General features: G+C 41.3%; 1 long non-coding RNA gene across 2 annotated transcripts; it reads right to left on the bottom strand.

Moving 5' to 3' along the window:
* Positions 1 to 10,723: 10,723 nt before the first annotated feature.
* LOC129708129 (uncharacterized) lies at positions 10,724 to 18,636 on the bottom strand. Of its 2 annotated transcripts, XR_008725289.1 has the most exons (4): positions 18,166 to 18,636; positions 17,795 to 17,925; positions 15,996 to 16,049; positions 10,724 to 11,900 (listed from the first exon to the last, which is right to left on the bottom strand). It is a non-coding gene; the product is annotated as an uncharacterized LOC129708129 (long non-coding RNA). The 2 variants fall into 2 exon arrangements; XR_008725288.1 differs by having other exon boundaries at positions 17,795 to 18,636.
* Between the last annotated feature and the right edge of the window lie 6,016 nt (positions 18,637 to 24,652).

Below are 24,652 nucleotides of genomic sequence, written 5' to 3'. Positions count from 1 at the left end.
ACGGAAACCTCTGGAGACTTTGTGCCCCACCCAAGGTTTCCGTGCGGTACCCGGAGGTTGCAGGTGGTTGCCGGAGGTTGCAGGTAGTGGAAGCAGGTAGGGAGACTGACAAAAACCTGTGGTTTTATGTCACAATGTAAAAAACTGAAACTCAGAGGGCTGTTTGTTAAGCAAAATTAAAAATCAAGCAAAATTAAAAGGAGAGAATTGTACAAACACCGCTGGAAAGGGAACTAACCCTGTCCTATTGGTGACTTGTTTGACCAAGGGGTACCAAACTAAACATACATGATAATCCCATGTTTTATTTCTGTTCGGAGTTATCTGATAATGACAGAAGGAATGACTGAAAAACTACAATCAAACTTGGTGTTCCAGGGGTTTCATGAAAATCTGGGCAAATGATTGTTGGCCCAAATATGGCATTGGAATTAGCTAAAGGTTTATATCCTGTCAACATGTATTGATGCAAGAATTACTCTGGAAATTAAAACCTTAGAGCAAGTGAAGTACACCAATTATATACCAACGCAATTCTAATACAAATGAAAGTAAATCAACAAAGCAACACTATCTCTTGTTATCATAGAAAAGAAGGATTATATGGTGTGGACTAAATTAAACAGATGGATATGATGGAACAGTCAATCAAGTGAATTGTACAACAGTTAACAATAAGGGAAAACTGATAGTGTCTTCAACTAGTAGTGAGTGCAACTAAATACCTTCACAAAGTTCCCCATGCCAACATTTAGTTGTTTTGTTGCTAGTGTCAGAAAAAAGTCAAAGGAACAATGTGCAGTTTTCTAGCAGTACAGATTATTTTCAATCTATGGTTTTGCATTTCAAAATTTTGGCCATGTACTGTTGCTGGCAAAACAACTACAATCACTTCACACATGGCATCTTTCACATCAAATCATATATTGTACAGTGAAAAATACCAAATGTGCATTGGCATGACTATAGTGAGTCTATTACTAATAATATAGCAAAACAAATATAGAAAGTTAGAATTTAATCCTTAAAAATTGCATTAGCAAATGGTTCACTGAAATGATTCTGAATTGAATTAAACAAACTGTACAGTATGCTTAATATGATACCACCACAGCATTCAAGGAATGCAAATGTCTGGTGTAACTGCACCAGTAGGAAAGTGGTCAATTTAGTTTGTTTTAAGAATGTTAAGACTTTAGAACAGTTGAATATTAACAACCTGATTTGACAGCTGTGGGATAAGTATGACTTTAAGGATCTTAAGACTGTTCTATTTAAAGAGAGGACTTGAGTTCTGGAAGCAGGTATCTTTCAATAGGAAATTTAAGACTTCAATGCGTTTGTCATAAAGATATTTTAGTTTTAGTTATCAATGCAAAAAATATATTTTGCAAAAGTCCATCGATCTGTATATAATAGATATAAACATATATTTTAATATATTTAATTAAAGGGCATTTGATCCTCCATTCCATCTTACGTAATTAATTTTTTGAAATGTTTCAACAAAAATCATACCACATTTTCTAATAATGATAAATCTTGTAATATCTTCAACCATGTTTCCAATTTTAGTAAATAATATAATAACTGGACCCTGGCTGAAAAAAATCTATAAACATTGAAATATTTAAATCTAGCATTCTGTTTTCCATCTGAAAGAGGTACTGTTCCTTAATAAAATGGTCAAATATAGGCAATGTTGATATGCTGACCCATAGAGTCAATTTGCATCAGCATGCAACAACATATGAGCACATAACAATTGATTAAAAATTAAACTGTAATATAACCAGATTTTATCAACCCCTCTTTACATTACAGACTGCGTGTATTTCATTCAATCTACACATAATTACAAACCTGGTCAGTAACATTATTTTGATATTGTACAATGTGTGTCTGTTCTTTAAATAAGAACTTTAGGGTGGCACCGTAGCACAACTGGTAAAGCTGCTGCCTCACAGTGCCAGGCCCGGGTTCGAACACGTTCTCGGGTGCTGTCTATGAGGGGTTTGCAATTTCTCCCTGGAACTGCATGGGTATCTTTCGGATGCCACGTTTCCTCCTTCAAGACCTGCTGTTAATTTTCCTCCTTCAAGACGTGCTAAAAATAGGTTATATTTTTCCTCTGGTGTGCAGGGTGTGGAAAGGAAAGTGAGATGACATACAACTAGTGTGAACAGGTGATCGATAGGCAGCATGTACTGGGTGGGCCGAAGGACCTGGTTCCATGCTGTATCTTTCAACCAAAAAAAAGTTGGAAGTGGGTATATATTGTTTATATTTAATGTGAATTAAAGGGGTTTTACTTAGTGATGGGATAAATAATGACATTTTATTGAAAAGAATGAACTCTACAACCATTACTCGACAGTTATGCCTTTTTGGGGGCAAATTCTCGACTCTTGGGATATTAAGATTGTGTTCCGAGGGCATGAGAAACATGATCACCGAAATAACACAATCTAATTTAGAGCCATTTGAAAGTATTTACTCGTCAGCGATATTCATTTTGGTAACGTATCAAGGATCACTTTACACCGACATCTTCAAGGATCAATTTACACCGACATCTTAACAGAGTCGCGAGGTCAAAGCTTGGAATGTCCCAACAGCGCGGAAAATTCCCCCGAGGCCGCTGCAACTGGACCTTAGAGTCGACGGCCAGCTGTCGCCGACCAAGTGAAGACATTTGTCTCAGCCTCCATTTAAAGTCACCGGTAGACCATCATGTAGTGAGTCAGTTTCTAATTCAGCGCAGTCACATTTTGTTCAAAACATATCCCATCTCTATCTGGTTGCCTAGTGATTCTTGAAAAGAACAGTTTACACCTGCTAATTGCCAATCCGATTAATTTGAAGTATTGGTGGCCCTTTAGGTATAGAACCTCGCTCAACTCAATCAGCCCGTGTTTGATAACATCTTCGTGTTGTTTTCAGATTTCCTCCAGTATTCCAAATACACCGATTTTAAAACGAAAATGCAGGAAACATCCAGCAGGTCGGGCAGCATCTACGAAAGGGGAAACAGAGTCAATGTTTCATTTTAAAAACCTGACCAAGGATCTTCGACTTGAAACGTTAACCCTTTCCACGGATGCTGCCTGAGCTGTTCAATGTTTGGAATAATGTATCTTTCCGATTCCCACCGTCTGTGATATTACTTTATGTTGTTTTCATGTAATGGCTCCCATATTGAAGGCGCCGTTCATAACTAAATATTGAATGACCATTATTTATACAGTTGGCCGTGAAATCTGCCCGTGGTGCTACAAAATGGAAAGCTGCTGAGATGTGTCGCTTCCTTCTCCCTGACTATGTTGGCGATGTCACGCGTTTGCTGGTCTTGAGAAGGATATTTTTAACAATACTTTCGACTGCTGATAGTGTGCCCATATTTGGCAAATAGAAATATCTTCGCCTGGGCAACAACAACTAAATGAAACGAGGTTATTCCGGCGCCTACTGTTACGGGTGGGTTATGGGATGTTCCGTAGCTTGGCGAGATGAAAGGAATCAACATTTTTCGCCCATTTTTATTAAAATGCTTCTAAATGTACATCCGCAATGTACTTTAACCACGAACCTATCCTTCATTTTAATGGCGGTTTGGGGAACAATTTAATGAGCCGAAATTATTTCAATGTGCCATGATGTATGGGAGTGAATCAGTAGAGGCCACACCTTTAAATTGCACGGAGCTGCAGCCTCAAGATGGCTCAGACAATCTTTAGTTTCACGGCTCCTTTCTGTTTAAAGCTCGACGCTAGGGTCATTAATGGAGGCTTTGAAGGAGCAGGAATCGTTTAACAGATGCGGGAAGCGGAGGATCAGGGATCAGTCCTCCAAAGTGTAGTACCTGGACCAATAAAGCAGGGAAAATATGGAACTAGGGCTGTTACATCTGGGCATTGGTGTTCGAGAAACAGTGTATGCATTCCTCTTACGGCTGATTATGTTACTGCCCAAATCTCAGCACGACTAACGCCGGGCAGCAGAGGGACTTCACTACCAGATACTAAACGCGTGTGTCAATCCAACAGCTTGTTCTACACTCCCCGTGCGGGCTATTTACTTATGTAGTAATGATGTAAAGACAACATGGTTGCCATGAGGGTACAAATATCCCATCTCGTGCCAGATTTGAAAGTGAGATGAGTTTATATCAACGCTTTGCAATGAGCGCGTATTTACGCTGTAACTTGTAGCAACTAACATGGATCGGGAATCTTTATATCACACAAGGGAGTCCTGCTCTTCCTTGCTACACAACCCTGCTCCAGTTCTATCCAGGTGCCGTAGAATGAGCCAAAGGCGTTAGATGGATAGAATAAACTGCAGATGCTGGAAATCTGAAATAATTAAAGTGCTGTAAAGCGAAGTGCAACTTGTGGGAAGAGAATCAAATTAGTATTAAGTTAAAGAACGAAGGAAATATGTAATGGGGTGGATATAACATAAGCATCTCACCCTATGGGGTACTTTCTTTGTTCAATCCTCCTACCCGCAACTCGTTTTCTCTTTCCTGGTTCTGCCCAAAGGTCTTCAACTTGAAATATCGAATCTGATTCTCATTCCACAGATGCTGCCCGATCAGATTAGTTCGTCCAGTGCCGTTTACAAATGTGGGGTTTAAACTAAAGCGGTGATTTCAGTACCACGGTACATGTACACTTTTATTTAATTTTAATTGACCCCCCCTCAGTGCACTTAAATTGCAAACATTAATTTTGCTGGTTCCAATGAAACAAATGGTGATTAAAATACTGAAGGTACACAAAAATGCTGGAGAAACTCAGCGGGTGCAGCAGCATCTATGGAGCGAAGGAGATAGGCAACGTTTCGGGACGAAACGTTGCCTATCTCCTTCGCTCCATAGATGCTGCTGCACCCGTTGAGTTTCTCCAGCATTTTTGTGTACCTTCGATTTTCCAGCATCTGCAGTTCCTTCTTAAAAAAACCCCATTAAAATACTGAAGTTGAACATCTGTTCCTTAATGCCATATTTCCTTATGACATAAACCTGTATTCATAAAAAATACTTTGGCTTAAATATCAATATATATATATATATGTATGTAGGTTGTGCTGTTTATTACGGGGTTTTCAGGGTACTCTGGTTATATATTCTCTTGTGCTGCTGTTGCAAGTAAGAATGGCATTGTTCCGTTTCGGGACATCTGACTAAAACCCCTATTGATTATTGTACCTTCTTGTGGAATGCGGTGCACGGTGCCTGTTAGACATTCAGCAGCTCCCATTAGACCAGTGGTTCCCAACCTTTCTTTGGCCATGCCCCACCTAATCACCTCTAAAATCCTGATGCCCCCCCACCCATGTGGTGATATATAATTCTTCTTATCATTTAAAAAGTGAACTCCGTTTCAGATGAAGAAGCTTAAAACGCCAATACCTTGGTTTAAACAAGCTTCAAAAGCTACATATGTTTACCTGATGGAAAATCCAAAAAAATAAAAATCGAAAATTTGGACCCAGACCTCCTCAGTCGCGCTCAATTGTCCCCCCCCTCCCCCCCCCCCCCCCCCCCCCCCCCCCCTCCCCCCTAAAAATCAAATTGCCCCACGTTGGGAACTACTGCATTAGACTGTTGTAATATGAATGTTTCTGACGTTGTTACCCTGCAGTGGGCGGTCGGCGATCTTTGTTTGTGAGGATGCAGGTGATACGGGTCGCCACGGAGGCTGCGCCAGGTGCTTCTGATGCTGAAAGGATGAAGGCGACACGGGTCCAATCCTAACTCCAGGTTGTACCATTGTTTACTCCCACCGCTAAATACAGCGTTAATTGGCCATTGTAAATTGCCCCTGGTGTGAATCTTGGGGAGAGCTGGTGATATCGGGGAAGACTAAAATGGGGATTTGTGTAATGGTAGTGTAAATGGGCGTTAGGTGGCCGGCGTGAATCTTTAGAACTTGCGCTCGTTTTACTGCACGTCAAACCAAGAATGGTAAAAAAAAAAGGCACCCAGGCTGTGTGTTTCAGCGCGTTTAGCGAAGTATAACATTGGCTGCCAGCTTTATAGTGGGGTGGGAGATTGCAACCTTTACGTGGTCCGCCCTGTTTCGACGAATGCAAACAACCCGGTGTACACAATCAAATAGAACAAGTTATCCTACAACTTTAGGCTGGGCACGCCATACGCAAGAAGAAGAAGAAGCTTTATAGTCTGCAGGTTTCCATATTCCTTGAGGCATCAGGTTGTTTAATCTGTGGCTTTTCCATTACAAAAGCCCCTTTCCTGCTGATTGTGATGCCAGTCCTTGCAAGCAACTTAAAGAAACACAAGCACTTTCATTTCTGTCACGTTGAAAACTTTATTATCGCTACTCACCTGCCGCTCATTGCTCCAGCTCACGTCGATCCGTGATGGTCGCCAACTACCACATACTGTTGGAAATGTAAATGATGGCAAGAACTACTGAACTCAAACCAGACCATGTCTCTGGGAATGGGAGTGAGTGGAACATTGCCATATCATGGTAACAATCTGTCTCTGTTCAGTCGATGGTGACGCTTCCAGCATCCCGTTTTATTTATTCCAACGGGAGACATCATCACCTTCTACATTACGGGTTTACACGGTTGACCCACTCTGTATATATTTTTAAGATTAGGTACCAAACCCCTGATTACCCTCTCACTCTCTGTTCCACCCCCACCCTAGTTCTATGACTAGTTTCACTGTCCTCTCGATTAATTTTACTGTTTGTACGCCTCGTTGCCAGCTTCCCCTCAGCTAACAATGAACCATGCCTTGAACATCGTCTGCTTTGATCTGTTCAAGAAGGAACTGCAGATGCTGGAAGATTGAAGGTACACAATCGAAGGTACTGCTTTGATCTGTCGTTTTCTCACCTAATCCTTCCATATCTCTGTCTCCCACTCCCCTGACTCTCAGTCTGAAGAAGGATCTCGGCCCGAAACGTCACCCATTCTTTCTCTCCAGAGATGCTGCCTGTCCCGCTGAGTTACTCCAGCATGTTTGTGTCTATCAGCGGTGTAAACCAGCATCTGCGGTTCCTTCCTACACATTTCTTCCACTGCAACCTTGTTAAAAGTAGCTGCCAACTGGTTCTCCCAATATATGTGTGAGACACACACTGTGTGCTCGGGAACATGATGGTCCAGTGAACTCGAGTGCTCTCGTTTAAAAAAAATTAAATGGTTCTGTGGCTTGCATTGTATCAATTTAGCTACCAGTAACAAGCTGGCTTCGCCCGCGTTTAAAACAAAATAAGAGTATGACAAGAAGTTCACCAACAGTTAGATTGTTGTACAGAATATGTTGTAACGTGAACTCGCATTGCGGATGCATTGCAGGTAAACAGTACAAGCTATGGTTCAACACCTCAAGCTGGCACATCATAGCATCTTCTTACCAGCTGGTATCTGGCAACTGAATCATCCCACCACAACCAGAGAGCTGTGCTCAACTACTATCGACTTCATTGGTGACCCTCGGACTATCCTTGTTGGGACTTGGCTGGCTTTACCTTGCACTAGACATTATTCCCTTACACTACACTCGACTGTAATCATGTATTGTCTTTCCGCTGACTGGATAGCACGCAACAAAAGTTTTTTCACTGGACCTGGGTACACGTGACAATAAACTAAACTGAAAGGGAGACAACTGGATGGGCTCAACATTCGGGGCGAAATAGCGATGAATGAACCATGGAGTGGTCTCTGGGGAAGAAAAGATGCGCCAGGTGGTATAATCGCGTTGTAGCTGACGGGAATGTTGAGGAATGATGTGCCGGATGTCCACCTCTCTTCCAGGTGACCATCGGGATCCAGACATTTTATTTCCCAATCTCACACAGAACTCTCTGTCTTCCGCCTCTTCCGCATAAAAATAAAACGTCTGAGGAATATTTCCACTAAGGCGGAGAGCGAGGGATTTGCAAAGGGAAGATTTGTAGATGGGAAAGGTTGGTCGGTGTGGACAAGTTGGACCGAGGGTTTCCACACTGTATGTTAGACAACTTGTCAAAATCAAGGGGAACAAACAAGTGTGCAAGCAAGGTAAAAGAGACAAATGGGAACCTTGTCAGAGAGAGGAGAACATCTTCTTCAGGGGGGGGATAGGCACAAAAAATGAGGCAGTGTATCAAAGTGATTGCAAAGTAAAATAACGTTGAATAGAAAATGGTGGAAATTCTCTCTTTTTCAGGACAGAGCTATAGTCATAAGGCATGGAAACAGGCCCACATTGAACAAGGTGCCCCCACGACACTACTCCCACCTGCCTGCATTTGCCCTCTATCCTTCTGAATGTTTCCTATCCATTTAACCATATAGCTATGCCCTCAAGTGTTGGATATTTCCACCCTGGGAAAAAGCTTCCGTCTCATAATTTTATATACAGTACTTCTATCAAAGTCTCCCCTCAACCTCCGATGGGCTGTTGAGATGTTCTGGGCTGTCGAATGCTCCTCTTTTGTTTGGGGAATTTTGACTAATGGCCCTTCTCATCACACAGCCAGAGACTGAAGAACATAGAAATCTGAAAGAAAGCAAAATGATGAAAAAATACAGCAGTGTGGAGAGAGAAACAGAATTTAGGTTTTAGGTCAACGGCCTCTTGTCAAAATAATAAATTGCTGCAAGGCCATATTTGGAGCCCAGCATCCACCTTTGGTCATCCTGGGATTGGAAAGATATTGCTAAGCTGGAAAATGTGCAGAGGAGATTTACGAGGATGTTATGGCTCGAGTGCCTGAGCTAAAGGTAGAGGTTGCATACGCTAGGACTTTAATCCTTGGAGAGCAGGGGGATCAGCGGTGACCTTGTAGAGGTGTACATAAAACATGAGGGGAATAGATAAGATGAATGCACGCACCTTTATCCAGAGTAAGGGAATCAAGAACCAATGGACATAGGTTTAAGGTGAGGGGGAAAGATTGAAAAGGAATCTGAGGGGTAACATTTTCTCACAGAAGGTGGTGAGTTTATGGAATGAGCTGCGGATGCAAGTAATATAACATTTTAAAAGTTTATAGGGATATGGGGCAAACACAGGCAGGGGGACTAGTGTAGATGGGTATCTTGGTCAGCATTGGCAAGTTGGGCCGAAGGGCCGGTTTCCATTTGTATGACTCTACATAGACTATGATAGAGTCATAGAGTCATACTCATACAGCGTGGAATTGGCCCTTCAGCCCAACTTGCCCACACCAACCAACATGCCCTATCTCCACTACTCCAACCAGCCTACATTTGGCCAATATCCCTCTAAACCTAACCTATCCATGTAGGTTTCAGTGTTTTCTTATATTAAATCATTAAAAATAGATAATAAATGTCATGTACGATGTTTGCCTCACACACTTAATGTTTTTCAGAGGCAGATCATTTCATGATCATTAATTTGGCATTTTTCTATTCTTGGAATTTGTTTCACATTGAAATGTAAATGACAATACGGCAACAATTTTTGTTGGTAGTGCTCTTCAATCAGAAAATATTTAATGTTAAATCAGTTCCTGCCTCTCACATTAAAGTCACTTTCATAGCTGTCACATTTTCTAAATTTAATATAATTTTCCAGTTGTCTTTAATACTAAGGTTAGAAGTTTCCAAAGCAATTATAGAGAACTTCAGTTAAAGTCCAGCAGGTTTGAAGCTAAGAGACTTCACATTTTAAGTGGTGTCAAACCACTGGTTGAACAATGCTTCCACCAGCAAACTAACAATCTCGTTGCTGGCATTCCAGCTGACTACAAGCTTACCTTCTGCAGATCCACCAGCATTGACTTGCGAGTCCATGAGCAACATGTTGTAGTGAGGTCACTAGTGGGAGGTTGGGTGGTGGGTTAGGGTTGGGATTTGGAGAGTGGGTGGGTGAGTGGGATGGGATGGCCGTACAGTAGAAACTCTCCCCTCGAAACATCTAAAAGAACTTCAAAAGGTGGCAAACTGTCAAGGATTTTAAAGCTTCTGAGCATTCCAGGCATTCAATAACATTAAAAAATTAGATAATATCAATTAAGCAACAAATATTCTTAAAATTCGTAAAACATTTTTTCAAAGTTAAATCAAAAATAAACACTAACATCACATTTAAACAAAGGCATTAAGTAAATTGACAAGGGAGTTGCGGAGGGAGTCAATTGTCAATTCCCCCCCTTCCCTCCCGTACCACCCCCACCCCCTCCCCGGGCACTTTCCATTGCAACCGCAAGAAATGCAACACCTGTCCCTTCACCTCCCCCCTCGACTCCATTCAAGGACCCAAGCAGTCGTTCCAGGTGCGACAAAGGTTCACCTGTATCTCCTCCAACCTCATCTACTGCATCCGCTGCTCTAGATGTCAGCTGATTTACATCGGGGAGACTAAGCGTAGGTTGGGCGATCGTTTCGCCGAACACCTCCGCTCAGTCCGCAATAACCTACCTGACCTCCCGGTGGCTCAGCACATCAACTCCCCCTCCCATTCCCAATCCGACCTCTCTGTCCTGGGTCTCCTCCATTGCCAGAGTGAGCAACACCGGAAATTGGAGGAACAGCACCTCATATTTCGCCTGGGTTGCTTGCGTCCGGCGGGCATGAACATTGAATTCTCCCAATTTTGCTAGCCCTTGCTGTCTCCTCCCCTTCCTTAACCCTCGAGCTGTCTCCTCCCATCCCCCCACCCTCGGGCTCCTCCTCCTCCCTTTTTCCTTCCTTCTCCCCCCCCACCCCCCATCTGAAGAAGGGTTTCAGCCCGAAACGTCACCTATTTCCTTCGCTCCATAGATGCTGCTGCACCCGTTGAGTTTCTCCAGCATTTTTCTGTACCTTCGATCTTCCAGCATCTGCAGTTCCTTCTTGAACAGAATAGTGAAAGGCTTGGTTAGAGTTGATGTGGAGAGGATGTTTCTACTAGTGGGAGAGTCTAGGACCAGTGATCATAGCCTCAGAATTAAAGGACGTTCTTATAGGAAGGAGATGAGGAAACATTTCTTTAGTCAAAAGGTGGTGAATCTGTGAAATTCTTTGCCACAGAAGGCTGTGGAGGCCAAGTCAGTGGATATGATAAGGCAGAGATAGATAGATTCCTGATTAGTACAGGTGTCAGGGGTTATGCGGAGAAGGCAGAAGAATGTGGTTAGGAGGGAGAGATAGATCAGCCATGATTGAATGGTGGTAGACTTGATGGGCCGAATGGCCTAATTCTACTCCTATCCCTTATTACCTTATGAGAATGCCAATGTTATGGGTGTTTTTGTTGGAAATTAGCGGTGAAATTCAACAGGATTGGTGCAAATATTTAGCATGACTGATTTGGGAAAGCAACAGAATTGGATATAATTAACTTAAAACAGTGATTTATCATTTAGGATTTGCTATGTCAAAAGTCAATACTGCACCTTTTGTTCCCACACTATTATCTCTCCACTTTGGAGTGTAAGAGCAGGGGTCCAGTGGTGGAGAATAGTATACTGTTAAAAACATCTCCACTATCAACACAAAGTCTGTCCACAATCAGTTGTTATTTTATTTTTATTATTTATTTTTAGGTGATATAATTTCCCTGGTCTCTACTGTTTAGTATTACTGCCTTTATTTGCTGCTTCCAACTGGCGGAAGCAGAATGTTTTTTTTATTTAGATAACCCATGAAAAACATTCTGAATAGGATTAGATTTAACATACCTTGTTGTCCAAGTTTGCACCCGACCATACTTAGACTTTGCACACAGTAACCTTACCCAGATCACTGAAGAAAACTCAACAGGAGACCAGACTCAGTCCCACAGCATAGGGGAAATCACCAAAAGCTAACATTGGCTTTGCAAACATCTGACATCTGAGCAGAAGATCACCAGCAAATATGGACCAGAATAAGTTCTCATTTTCCAACCAGAGGATATATTTGAATCCTGAAGAAACCTAAACATAAGGAGGAAAATGGGATAAGGAAATTAAGTGCCTCGCTTTGCAACAGAAGACATAAATCAGTGCTTGCCTTTTGCATATAGAGTGCACACATCTGCATACTAAACACAATTGCCACATTAACTGCATTCAACACAATATTGGGAAAACGATTACATTAATTGTCAAATAAAAATTGTTGCAAATCATAGACCTAATTTCACATAATTTCAAAGCAAATAAATATGTTAAACACGATCAAGAACGCATGCAATTATCAAGCAAGAAAATCCAGATGTATATTTATAAATTTTGGTCAGCTACATTTTTTTAGCAGTGGAGACACAAGAGGCTGGAATCTAGAGTAACAAACAATCTGTGGGAGGATCTCAACATGTCAAGGGCATCTGGGTGGGGAATAGGAATTGTTGATGTTTTGAGTTGAGACCCTCAATTAGATCATTAGATCACCTGGAGTATTGCGTACAGTTTTGGGTCTCCAAATCTGAGGAAGGACATTATTGCCATAGAGGGAGTGCAGAGAAGGTTCACCAGACTGATTCCTGGGATGTAAGGACTGTCTTATGAAGAAAGACTGGATAGACTTGGTTTATACTCCCTAGAATTTAGGAGATTGAGAGGGGATCTTATAGAAACTTACAAAATTCTTAAGGGGTTGGACAGGCTAGATGCAGGAAGATTGTTCCCGATGTTGGGGAAGTTCAGGACAAGGGGTCACAGCTTAAGGATAAGGGGGAAATCCTTTAAAACCGAGATGAGAAGAACTTTTTTCACACAGAGAGTGGTGAATCTCTGGAACTCTCTGCCACAGAGGGTAGTTGAGGCCCGTTCATTGGCTATATTTAAGAGGGAGTTAGATGTGGCCCTTGTGGCTAAGGGGATCAGTGGGTATGGAGAGAAGGCAGGTACGGGATACTGAGTTGGATGATCAGCCATGATCATATTGAATGGCGGTGCAGGCTCGAAGGGCCGAATGGCCTACTCCTGCACCTAATTTCTATGTTTCTATGCTTCTATCATGATACAAGCTCTTGATCCGAAACATTGACAATCCCCCCCCACCACCCATTCCCCTTCGATGCTGTTCGATCGGCTGAGTTCCTCCAGCAGGTTATTTGTTGCTATACAATCACTTTACTATAGTCCATTTGTCAGTTAGTATTCTCGTTAGAAATATGCATTAGATCACTTGTGAAGCATAGGAATCTATCCCACTGCTGCAGTAGAAATTGCAATGCTGACAGTGGAGGAGTGCAGAGGATTTGATACAACAAACAAAAGCTCAGGCTGCGTGATGCATAAACGAAATGCACAGGAGAGGGCAGCATTTTCATCTGCAATTGAGAGGATGAGAGTCTTCTCATTTGCACATATCTTTAATAAGAGAAAACTCCCTCAGAAGTTATTTTTTGAAAGACATGATTCTAAAATAGTCTATCATCATAATTTATATTTTATTTTATATTATAGATTACACTGATAATATCAAATTACCAAACAAGCAGACTTTATGGGTCATTATGCTATTACAATTAGTGTGTAGGTTAGGAATAAACTCATATGTCTGAATAAACAGGTCTGCAACAAGTAAATCAATAAGATGCTGAACCCAGGAATCAACTGTTGCTGTCTTCATTACCGGAGTAATTGGGAGAAATTAGGTTTTCTTTTCCATAAAAATCCATCCAGAAAATTAGAATGTACAGAAGGTAATGGTAAGTTGAAGCAAAATACAGAGATCATCAAGCAGGGAAACAATGAGTGCGTGATGATGAGGTTTTGTTAAATAAAATTGTATATTAAAGTTGGAGAATATGTGGGGAGATAAAGAAACGCAGCCTTGGAAAAGAATGATTTGATATTGACAAAGTTGAATTATCCTCATTAATCTAAAAATTCAAAGGTTTCTTCAACAACTTGTCACCACAGCAATGCTGGCTCTGCCCTATCAGAAGCCCCCCCCCCTTCCGATACGTCTTCAACTTAACAGTAACTCGATTTCTTCCTTCCCAGACCTGAAACATTAACTCTATTTCTCTTTCCACAGATGCTACCTAACCTGCTGAGTGTCACTAGCACTTTCGGGTTTTATTTCAGATTTCCAGCATTTAGATTTTTTTTTAATACCATGATATTAGAAATCATTGCACATGTTCAAGGTCTATTGTGCATTCCACGTTGGACACGAGGAGGAAAACAGAAGGAAAACTGCAGGCATCACAGTACAATCTGCAAATCCTTGATTTTTATTCACATTTTTTCTTTGTTGAAATTGGGCCATGTGTTACCACAAGAACATATGTTACACTATCAAATTCCTAGGAATGAAATCTAATTGACTGCAAGGTATTGAGATAGCACCCTCTACAGGGCGACTTAGATCTGTGCATTGGGCAATCCTCATCCAAAGAGACTGAGGATTGAACAGTGAAGAATCTGAAGCAGGTAAAGGAAAGTAGAATTTAGTATTGTCAGGTCTAGAAAATAAAATAGGCAAAGAAAGATTTGGCTTAAAGAGGAAAACGCAACGTGAAAAGACTCATTTTAAAAATCTCGACCAATTAAATATTAATACCCAAGGAAAGGATACCCATGCTGAAAAATACAGGCCCGAACTTTGCTTTCTGAGTTTAGTTTTATGCAACATGCAAGTGCTTGAGCTTTTAAGTTGCATAAATGCAGGGACATCACACTGCAGGACTTCACACATGAGCAGGGTATCTCAGATAGCAATTTGTATGTTTCTGACCAACACACATCAGTTTCCGCGTGTAATTTGTACATCAATAACCTCACAACGATTGTGGCATTTACACACCTATTAATAAACATCAGCAAATAAACAGAGAATCCAGAAAAACGAAAAGTTGAAGCCAAAAGCTCCTCTGTACGCAATGAACCCATTTGAATGTATCGACATAGCTATGAAAATCAAAAAAAAACTATAGGGGCTGTAAATCAACTACAGAAACAGATAGAATTAAACATTGAGAAAAGCACAAATGTTGGAGTAACTCAGTGAGTCAGGCAGCAATGTTTTGTCTTTCCATTTGCCTTTATTTAGAATCCGCATTTTATGTTTTCCTCAAGATTTCGGTAACTGCAGTTCCTTGAATCTCCACAGAACTGAACTCTGTTGTTCTATTTCATCCTGGACTTGATTCATGCTACATATACCACCAATCATCGTGTTCATAAGTCGTAGCAGCAGAATTAGGCCGTTTGTCCCATCGAGTCTACTCCGCCATTCAATCACGACTGATCTACTGCCTGTATATTACCTTCTCAATCCTCCTGCCTTCGCCCCATAACTTTTGACACCTTACTAATTATGAAACTTTTAAACTCCGATTAAAAAATAAGTCTTAGCCTCCACAGCCATCTGCGGCAGTGAATTGCACATTCACCACCCAAAACATCACCTATTCTTTTTCTCCAGAGATGCTGTCTGGCGCACTGAGTTACTCCAGCTTTTTCTGTCTATCTAAAGAATTTCCACCTCATCTCCTTTTCTTCTGAGCCTGGCCTTCTGGCCCTAGATTCTCCCAGTAGTGGAAACATCTTCCCCACATCAGCTCTATCCAAGCCTTTCACTATTTGGTAAGTTTCAATAAGGTTCCCCTTATCCATCTAAACTCCAGCGACTACAGGCCCAGAGCTGTCAAATGCTCATCACACGTTAACCCTGGGATTATTCTCGTAAATCCCCTCTGGACCCTTTCCAATGCCAGCATATCCCTCCTCAAATATGTGGCCCAAAATGCCTTTGGCCTTTTTCCAACTTGTACAGAGGACAAACTTTGGAAATCCTTCACCTCTAATTCCATTAATAGGATTAAAGCATTCAGTCACATAGACACTCAGCTCATCAATGACATCCATTCCCAATCTGCAGAAACACTTTGGTAAAATAATTGAAACATAAGAAATAGGAGAAAGAGTGAATTGTATAGCCAGCCCCTCATGCCCCTTCTGTCAATCAATATAAATGTGGCTGATCTAATTTTGGCAACTTTACTTTCCCACCTATTTCCAAGGACACTTGGCTTTCCTTCAGTCCAGAAACCTGCCAATCTCAACTTTGAATACCTTAAATGAATGAGCTTCCATCGCCTTCTTTAGTAGAGCAGGGCATCAGGGGTTCTGGGGAGAAGGCAGGAGAATGAGGTTGACAACACATTGACTTTAATTTACTTTGTTATAATTATCTGTTACTTAATCATTATTTTACAAAACAAACATAATATTTGCTTTCTCCATTCAGTTAACTGAGAACTATTTCATAGGCTGGGGTGGAAGATTGCAACCTTCACGTGGTCTGCCCTGTTCTGCCGAATGCAATCAACCCGGCGTGCACAATCAAATAAGATCAAATAGAACAAGTTGTCCTGCATCTTTAGGCTGTGCACACCATACGCAGGAAGAAGAAGATTATGGGCTGGCAATACAGGATGAAATTTATGCAGGCATTGAAGTCAGACAAAAGTGCTGAAGTCACAGAAAGTATATTAGGACCAGTGGTTTGAAACCATTTCTGTTTGGTAACTTTACACCATTTCAATATTTCACTGCCTGGAATATAGTCACAGCAGGTGCAGAACAAGATTTTATAACCATGTCACAGCTGGAAACATTTCAAATGGCTTTTCTGCATTTTGTTTTTAAAGCATATTATTGAAGTCTACTCTCTGCAAGGTTATTGGCAATCAGATGGTACATAGGAAAACTTTCATCATGTTGACAAGGACAAATGAGGGGGGTCTATTTCACATACTGGGGAAATGGCAAGCACTGCGACAACCTATAACATTTCTCCACAATAAGCAGGTGCCATCTCCAATGCCAACGCAGCGCCATATTGTCCTAAATCTGCCTCTTGTGTTTTTTAAATTTATTTTTTAGTTATTTGTTCAGTCATTCAGAATAGTAATATAATTCATCAGAATCTCTGACTAATATCTCTCTTTCATTGTTAGATGGTCAAAAGGTCAAAGGTCAAAAACTTTATTTGCCGTTTGTGCTTACACACATAGGAACTCTTGTGCGGTTTGTTCAGAGAGTCAAGTCAAGTCAAGTTAAAAAGACACACAGAAGACACATAATCTATAAAAACATATAGAACTAAAAAAAAAAGAAAATGCCTAAAACCCTATATAAAGGGGAAAGTGAGAGCATTGTAAATTACACAAACCCTATATAAAAAGTGTCGATTGCATTGTAAATTGCACAGGCCCAGGAGACAATATAATATAATATAATATGATGTGCTATGAGGTAGGTCAGGACATTAGTTCATTTTGTTTTGGCCAAGAGTCTCACTGTGGCACAGTCTATTCACTGCATTACTAGGAATGTAAGCACATTACCCAGTGTGTGATCGAATTGTTATAGGTAGTATTTCAAAACTAGACAGAATGTTATAAAATGTTATTAGTGGGTGAGTGCTGGGTAGTTTAGTTTTAACATGCGTTTAATTAGCAGCGAGGAATATTACATCAATAGGGTGCTTCCTATTATTGCCAACAGTAAATTCTAGTCTAATAATTTAAATATTAAAATACTTAAGCGCACTAAAATGCTACAGTTCCAGCAGCTACTGCAGAGTATTTTACTGATATCTTAGCGCCGTTGTTGGGGATGCAGACAATCGTGATTCCACTGTTAGCTATTGTTAAGCAATATAGTGCAATGATGAAGTGAAATCATCGTTTGTCCTGACATAAGCTGCAGAATGCGCGCATAGTGGTTATCAGGGAAATGTCCAAAATATACTCGGACCCCGTCCACTGTCGATAAAGGCAGTTTTGTATATTCGATTGAATTTGCTGTTCGAATGGGAACTTGTCTAAACAGAGTGAACCGCACATCCTTCATTCGTTTGGAATTACCGGATAATTTTTCTTCCATTCAAACCTTTCCAGCCACATCCCCGGAGACTGGTTCCACTTCTCACCTTCAGCTGTGCGGCATTGAGGGCTTGGTGTTGCGTTTCAGCGGCCCGAATCTACCTCGCCAGATTCTATCCGATCAAAACACAAGAGCATGTTATTAGACAGGCATCGGAAAGCCCTTAATATGCATTTAATTCACATAATACTAACTAGTGGATCCAAGTTTTAAACCCCAGACAAATGTAACGCACTCTAAAAATGCTTGTAAAATCTCACACGTTCCCCCCGATTCAATTTCCTTAATTAGTTTTTTTCCGCGCAATTTGGCAATCTCTAAATTGAATTGAAACTCTAAATATTCCGTTTACCTTCGGCAGTTGCTTGAGCTCGGCGTTTCACAGCCGCAGTGCTGCTGTTTCCCCCAGATGGTGCCTGCATTTTCCATCAACCTGTCTGCTCAGATCTCATGTATGTGCAGTGGCGGCTAATCTCCTCGTTTTCTGCATGTACAGCAAATTAACCTTCAATGTGTGGTTTTAAATAGGTTTCGACGAAGAAAACCAGATGTCATATTTGTGCCGAACACTATTAATAGCTGGTCAAATATCCGCTAATTTGATTAGCTGCCATATCACCATGTTCTCTCGGCTGGAATCGGATTTCCAATGTAAAAATCCTAAAATATTTTACGGTCAATACCCATGTCAACATGATTGATCTCATCAAACATATTAAACCGACTATAGTGTGTTGCTATTGGGTTGAATTTATTGTGCATACAATCTGACAGCATCCCACATCGACTAAACAGTGGAGCCAATCAATTCCATTTGCCCCAGAGACGTCAAGTCAAGTCAAGTTTATTTGTCACATACACATACGAGATGTGCTGCAGTGAAATGAAAGAAACGTAGAGCTTATACAGCATGGAAAAACGCCCTTCAGCCCAACTTACCCATGCTGCCCAAGTTGGCATTCTGGGCTGATCCCATTTAGTCTACATCCATATACATTTGGACATATGCAATCAATTCAAATATGTGTTAATTGCACAGAAGAAAGTAACCAAATATGGTTGACTGTAAGTTTCAAGTAATTTCTCTTTAAGAGATACTCGTGTTGCAAATTCCGAGGCTAGGCCCAGCCACTCTTCCCATGGTGGATAACTTCTTTGCCCCCTCTTCTCTTCCATGCATTTCTATAAAAGTAATCTTTGTGGCATTATTCCCAAAAATCTATCTCAATGTAGATTTTACATGTAGACTGTAAACTTAATTTTAAGTGAGTACATCAATGTGAAGAATTTGGTTAACCAAATTTCAAGTGAGTTTATTGTCATGTGTCCCTGTATAGGACAATGAAATTCTTGCTTTGCTTAAGCACACAGAAAATAGTAGGCATTTTCTACAAAACAGATAAATGTGTCCATATACCATGATATAAATATATACACACATGAATAAATAAACTGATAAAGTGCAAATAGCAGAAAGTGGTTATTAATAATCAGAGTTTTGTCCGAGCCAGGTTTAATAGCCTGATGGCTGTGGGGAAGTAGCTATTCCTGAACCTGGTTGTTGCAGTCTTCAGGCTCCTGTACTTTCTACCTGAAGGTAGCAGGGAGATGAGTATGTGGCCAGGATGGTGTGGGTCTTTGATGATACTGCCAGCCTTTTTAAGGCAGCGACTGCGATAAATCCCCTCGATGGAAGGAAGGTCAGAGCCGATGATGGACTGGGCAGTGTTTACTACTTTTTGTAGTCTTTTCCTCTCCAGGGCGCTCAAATTGCTGAACCAAGCCACGAAGCAACCGGTCAGCATGCTCTCTACTGTGCACCTGTAGAAGTTAGAGAGAGTCTTCCTTGACAAACCGACTCTCCCTAATCTTCTCAGGAAGTAGAGGCGCTGATGAGCTTTTTTGATAATTGCGTTAGTGTTCTCGGACCAGGAAAGATCTTCAGAGATATGCACGCCCAGGAATTTGAAGTTCTTGACCCTTTCAACCATCGACCCGTAGATATAAATGGGGCTGTGGGTCCCCCTCCTACTCCTTCCAAAGTCCACAATCAGTTCCTTGGTTTGGCTGGTGTTGAGGGCCAGGTTATTGTGCTGGCACCATATGGACAGTTGCTCGATCTCCCTTCTATATTCTGACTCAACCCCATCAGTGATACGCCCCACAACAGTGGTGTTATCAGCGAACTTGATGATGGAGTTCGCACTGTGGTTGGCTACGCAGTCATGGGTACAGAGTGAGTACAGCAGGGGGCTGAGCACGCAGCCTTGAGGTGCTCCCGTGCTGATTGTTATTTTGATATTTAGGCCCTCCTAAAGGAATAACTTTATTCTAATCGCCAAATTGGTATTAGTAATAAGAGCTGTTCTTGCTAATTAAAACAAAGTAAATTAAAAAAGTCTGCAGATGTTTAAAGGCTATGTTTTCCCCCCATTTATATTATCACATTTTTTATTTAATACCTGTAGGAGCAAATGAATGTAAAACGAGCAGTGTGTTAGACAAAAAAAATCACCGGTCTTTGAAATATGTTACATATCAAAGATTAATAATAACATTCACTGATTACAGCTAGAACTAAATGTAAGAAAGGAATACTTCAGTGACTCCAAAATATAGACAGATTATTTGAGATTTTATACAATTAATTGCATTAAAACTTTAAATAAACATAAAGTAGCATTTTACTACATCAATACGTACAAACTTTAGCATCTCAAAAACCTCCAATACTATTTATTTTCAATAATCTAATTGAGCCAAGATATTTTTGAGCTATGTTTTCTAGCATTCAGTGTTATTCATCTTAGCGTACTTTGCTTGCAATTTAACTTTACACTGCAGTTAATATATTTAAAGGCACTTTCCAATATTTGTTCCCACTCCCTATCGCATTAATCTTCTCCAACTTATAAATGTCCAAAAGTCCTAGCACAATCCTTTAAATCTCGCTATAACGTTTTTTGGCCTTGGAGATGAGACTATTCAATTTTTTTGTCATCCTTGACTGGGATGGGTCATTTTCTTTATGTGATAAAGTTAATTGAACATAGAACAGTACAACACTGCAACAGGCCCTTTGGCCCATATTGTCTATGCTGAACATGATGCCAAGACCAGTTCTCATCTGCCTGCACACAATCCATATGTTTCCATTCCCTGTGTATCCATGTATCTATCCACCAGTCTCTTAAATGCCTCTATCATATCTACCTCCACCCCCACACCTGGCAGTGCATTCCAGGCACTCACCACCCTCCATGTAAAAAACCTTCCCCAACAAATTTCCTTTGAACTTTGCCTCTCTCACCTTAAAGCTATGCCCTCCAGACTGACATTTCCACATTGGGAAAATGGTTCTGACTGTCAACCCTATCTATGCCTCTCACAATTCTATATATATATATATATCTAACAGGTCTCCCCTCAACCTTCGGTGTTCTAGAGGAAACACTCCAAGTCTGTCCAACCTTTGTTGCTAGTAACCCCCTATAGCAGACATTATTCTGATAAATCTCCCTTTTTAAGTCCCTTTACTCAATCCTTGACCAATGAATGCAAACAAACCATGTGCCTTCTTTACCACTCTATCCATTTGTGTTGCCACTTTCGGGGAGCTATGGACTTGTACCACAACATCCCTCTGTACATCAATGCTGTTAAGGAACTTGCCATTAATAGTATATTTCCTCCTTACTTTAAACCTCCCAGTGTGCAACACCTCACACTTGCTCAGATTAAATGCTAATGACCATTTATCGCCCATTTCAGTCACTGATCTACAGTATATCCTGTTTTATACTTGGACAGCTTCCTCTCAGTCTGCGACCCCAACAACCTTGGTATCATCTGCAAATTTAATAACCAACCCTTCTGTATTTATGTCCAGGTCATTTATGTATATCACAAACAACACAAGTCCCAGCACAGATCCCTGCAGAACTCCAATGGTCACAGTTCCCCAGTCTGAATAGTGTCCTTCCACCCACCTCTCTGTCTTCTGTCAGTAAGCCATTCATAAATCCATATGACTAAGTCACTGTTAATCTCATGCACCTTGGGATGATCTAATACATTAAAAAATACTACCTGGGTAGCTGTTAATGTATCCTTCATTAATTCATCCTCTTACAATAATACCTTTGCATGTTTTTATTGGTTAGCATATAAAACAGGACTGTCACAGCAGACTCTTTGTTCGGGTAACATTGGCCTGGTTCTCATGATCACCAGCTGAGCACTAGTACTCACTGATGGCCTTAGTGAAAGCTCCACATAAAATCCAAGCAATCTCTATGGCATTAGCTTTCCCTTGCAGTATAGGTCAGTGTCAAGCATCAGTTCTAATGGATTCTTGCTATTCAGCACAGTGGTATGAACATACAAATTGGACGGAGTAGGTCACACTATAAGCTCTTGACAACTCCGATTTCTATAGATGGTTGCACAACAGTGTACAATATGGCAGAGTTAATATCATCTTCTGGATTCCTACATTTAAACTCCATCCTACAACACCTAGTCATATTCCATAAGTTACTGTATCTATAATGAACATGGACAGTTTCCATCAAAGTCTTTATTGTATTTTGGTCGAGTTGAACTAACATTGTAGGTGACAAAATCATTTAAATGGAAAAGGAATTTCTTGCAAATTCAATGGAAATTTAATGTTCATGCACAATAGATTAAAATACTAATTTATGAGAAGATTGTACCTGTTTTAGTTATCTTTTTCTTTTTATAGATAAGGTAGAAATATATAATTTTCTTTGGAATCACCAATGTGAGTGGGTGGGCGTTGACCGACGTCGCAGCGGCCTCTGCAGTCTGTCTTTTTTTTAATTTTTTTGTCCCGTTGAGGGTATAGTTTGTAGTCGGCTTTTAAATGTGTATGTGTGGGGGGCGTGGGGGAAACTTTTAAATCTCTTCCCTGCACGGGGACCCGATCTTTTCCCTGTTGGGTCTCCGTTGTCGTTGGGGCCTAGCACCGTGGAGCGGCCTCCAACCGGAACGACCTGGGGGCTCAAGTCACGGAGCCTGCGGAGCTGCGGACCTACCATCGTGGAGCTGGCCGGCTTCGGAGCGTGGAGAGTTCGGAACGTGGAGAGCTGCGGTGGCGCGCGGCTGCGACCCGACTCCGGTGGATGGTGACACCGGGAGCTCACGGGTCCCCAGTGGGAGACCGCTTTGCGGGGCACCGGCAACGGCGACTTCTCCCGCCCGAATTGTGGGGTTCAAAGTGACCTGGAGCGGGGCCTTACATCGCCCGGCGCGACTTAAACAGCTGCGGGACTTGCTAGCGCCTGCCGGGGGCTCCAACATCAAGACCCGGAGCAGGGCCTTACATCGCCCGGCGCGGCTTCAAATGGCCGCGGACTTGCTAGCGCCCACCGGGGGCTTTGACTTTGACATCGGGAGAAGAATGGAGAGCAGGGAAGAGACAAGACCTTGCCTTCCATCACAGTGAGGAGGAGATTCACTGTGATGGATGTTTGTGTAAATTGTGTTGGTGTGCGTCTTGGTTCTTTTCTTGTATGACTGCAGAAACCAAATTTCGTTTGAACCTCATGTGAGGTTCAAATGACAAGTAAATGGTATTGTATTGTATGTAATGTTAAATTATTAAGTAGACAGATTATAATTTCACATATAAAGTTATGTATGATACGATACAATAGGATAAAACTTTATTCATCCCCGGAGGGAAATTGGTCTGCCAACAGTCACAACACACAACACGGTACACAAAAACATGAAATTAAAAGTGAAAACAAAAAGAAAAAGACAAGCGCCTGTTGGCTGGCTGTCGTGAGCACAGCGCCTTCACTGGAACATACCGGAACGATCGAACGAACAAACAAATGAACACAGACTTATCCCCTGGGCATGGGATTCTAAACTAGAGTGCCCCTCCCCCACATCAGCTCCCCCCCCCCCCTTTGTATTAATCTCTCTAAGAATTAAAGGGCCATACGTACCAGTTGGTTTATTTTACTGGTCAAATGATCTGATTTTTGGTGGTTTCAACTGTAGTTGGAAGAGAAAAGGAAACCACACTTCAAAATCAATCAGATTTCCAATGTTTTGCTTGGACACTTGTCAGTAAAACATTGGTTTACTACAAATATTAGATTAGATTAGATTAGATTAGATTCGTTTATTGTCATTCAGACCTTTCGGTCTGAACGAAATTTTGTTTCCCTAGTCATACATATAATTTTAAAAAATGACAAAAACACATAGTCAACACAAATTTAACATCCACCACAGTGAGTTCACCAAACACCTCCTCACTGTGGTGGGAGGCAAAATCTTAAAGTCTCTGGCTCTTCCCTCTTTGTACTCCCTCTGCTGCCGCCACAGCTCCAGGGCCGAGTCAGGTCTCCGCTGCTGCTGCTGCCGCTACAGCTCCGTTGCAGCCAGCTCCGCCATTAGGCCTCGGCGCAGACGGAGACGGGGGATACGACCGAAAAAAAAGTCGCATCCCCGAAGGAAGAGGCCAAAGCATGTTTCTCCCACCCCACCCACACACATACACAACTTAATAAAACAAAATTAACTAAAACATGACAAGGAACAAAACGAAAGAAAAAAAAAAACAGACGGGCTGCAGGTGGGCTGCAGCTGTTAAGCCACCGCCGCCATCTTGGAACCAAAAGATATTGGAACATATCCAAACGTTTGTGTTGTATTTATTGTTCTTTTTTTCCCAAAGATACAATTGTAAACTGTATGTAAGGCTGGTAATTGGCAAGAGGTTTAATTCTGTGAACAAAATGCTTGTCAGCAGCACCATGGGAGCAGATTTGCAGATGTGCCATGAAATTGCATTTATC

The sequence above is a fragment of the Leucoraja erinacea genome, chromosome 23, assembly GCF_028641065.1.
Source record: "Leucoraja erinacea ecotype New England chromosome 23, Leri_hhj_1, whole genome shotgun sequence".
Taxonomy (NCBI): Eukaryota; Metazoa; Chordata; class Chondrichthyes; order Rajiformes; family Rajidae; genus Leucoraja; species Leucoraja erinaceus.
Note: the sequence above shows the minus strand (reverse complement) of the source record. Positions and strands in the feature narration are given on the sequence as shown.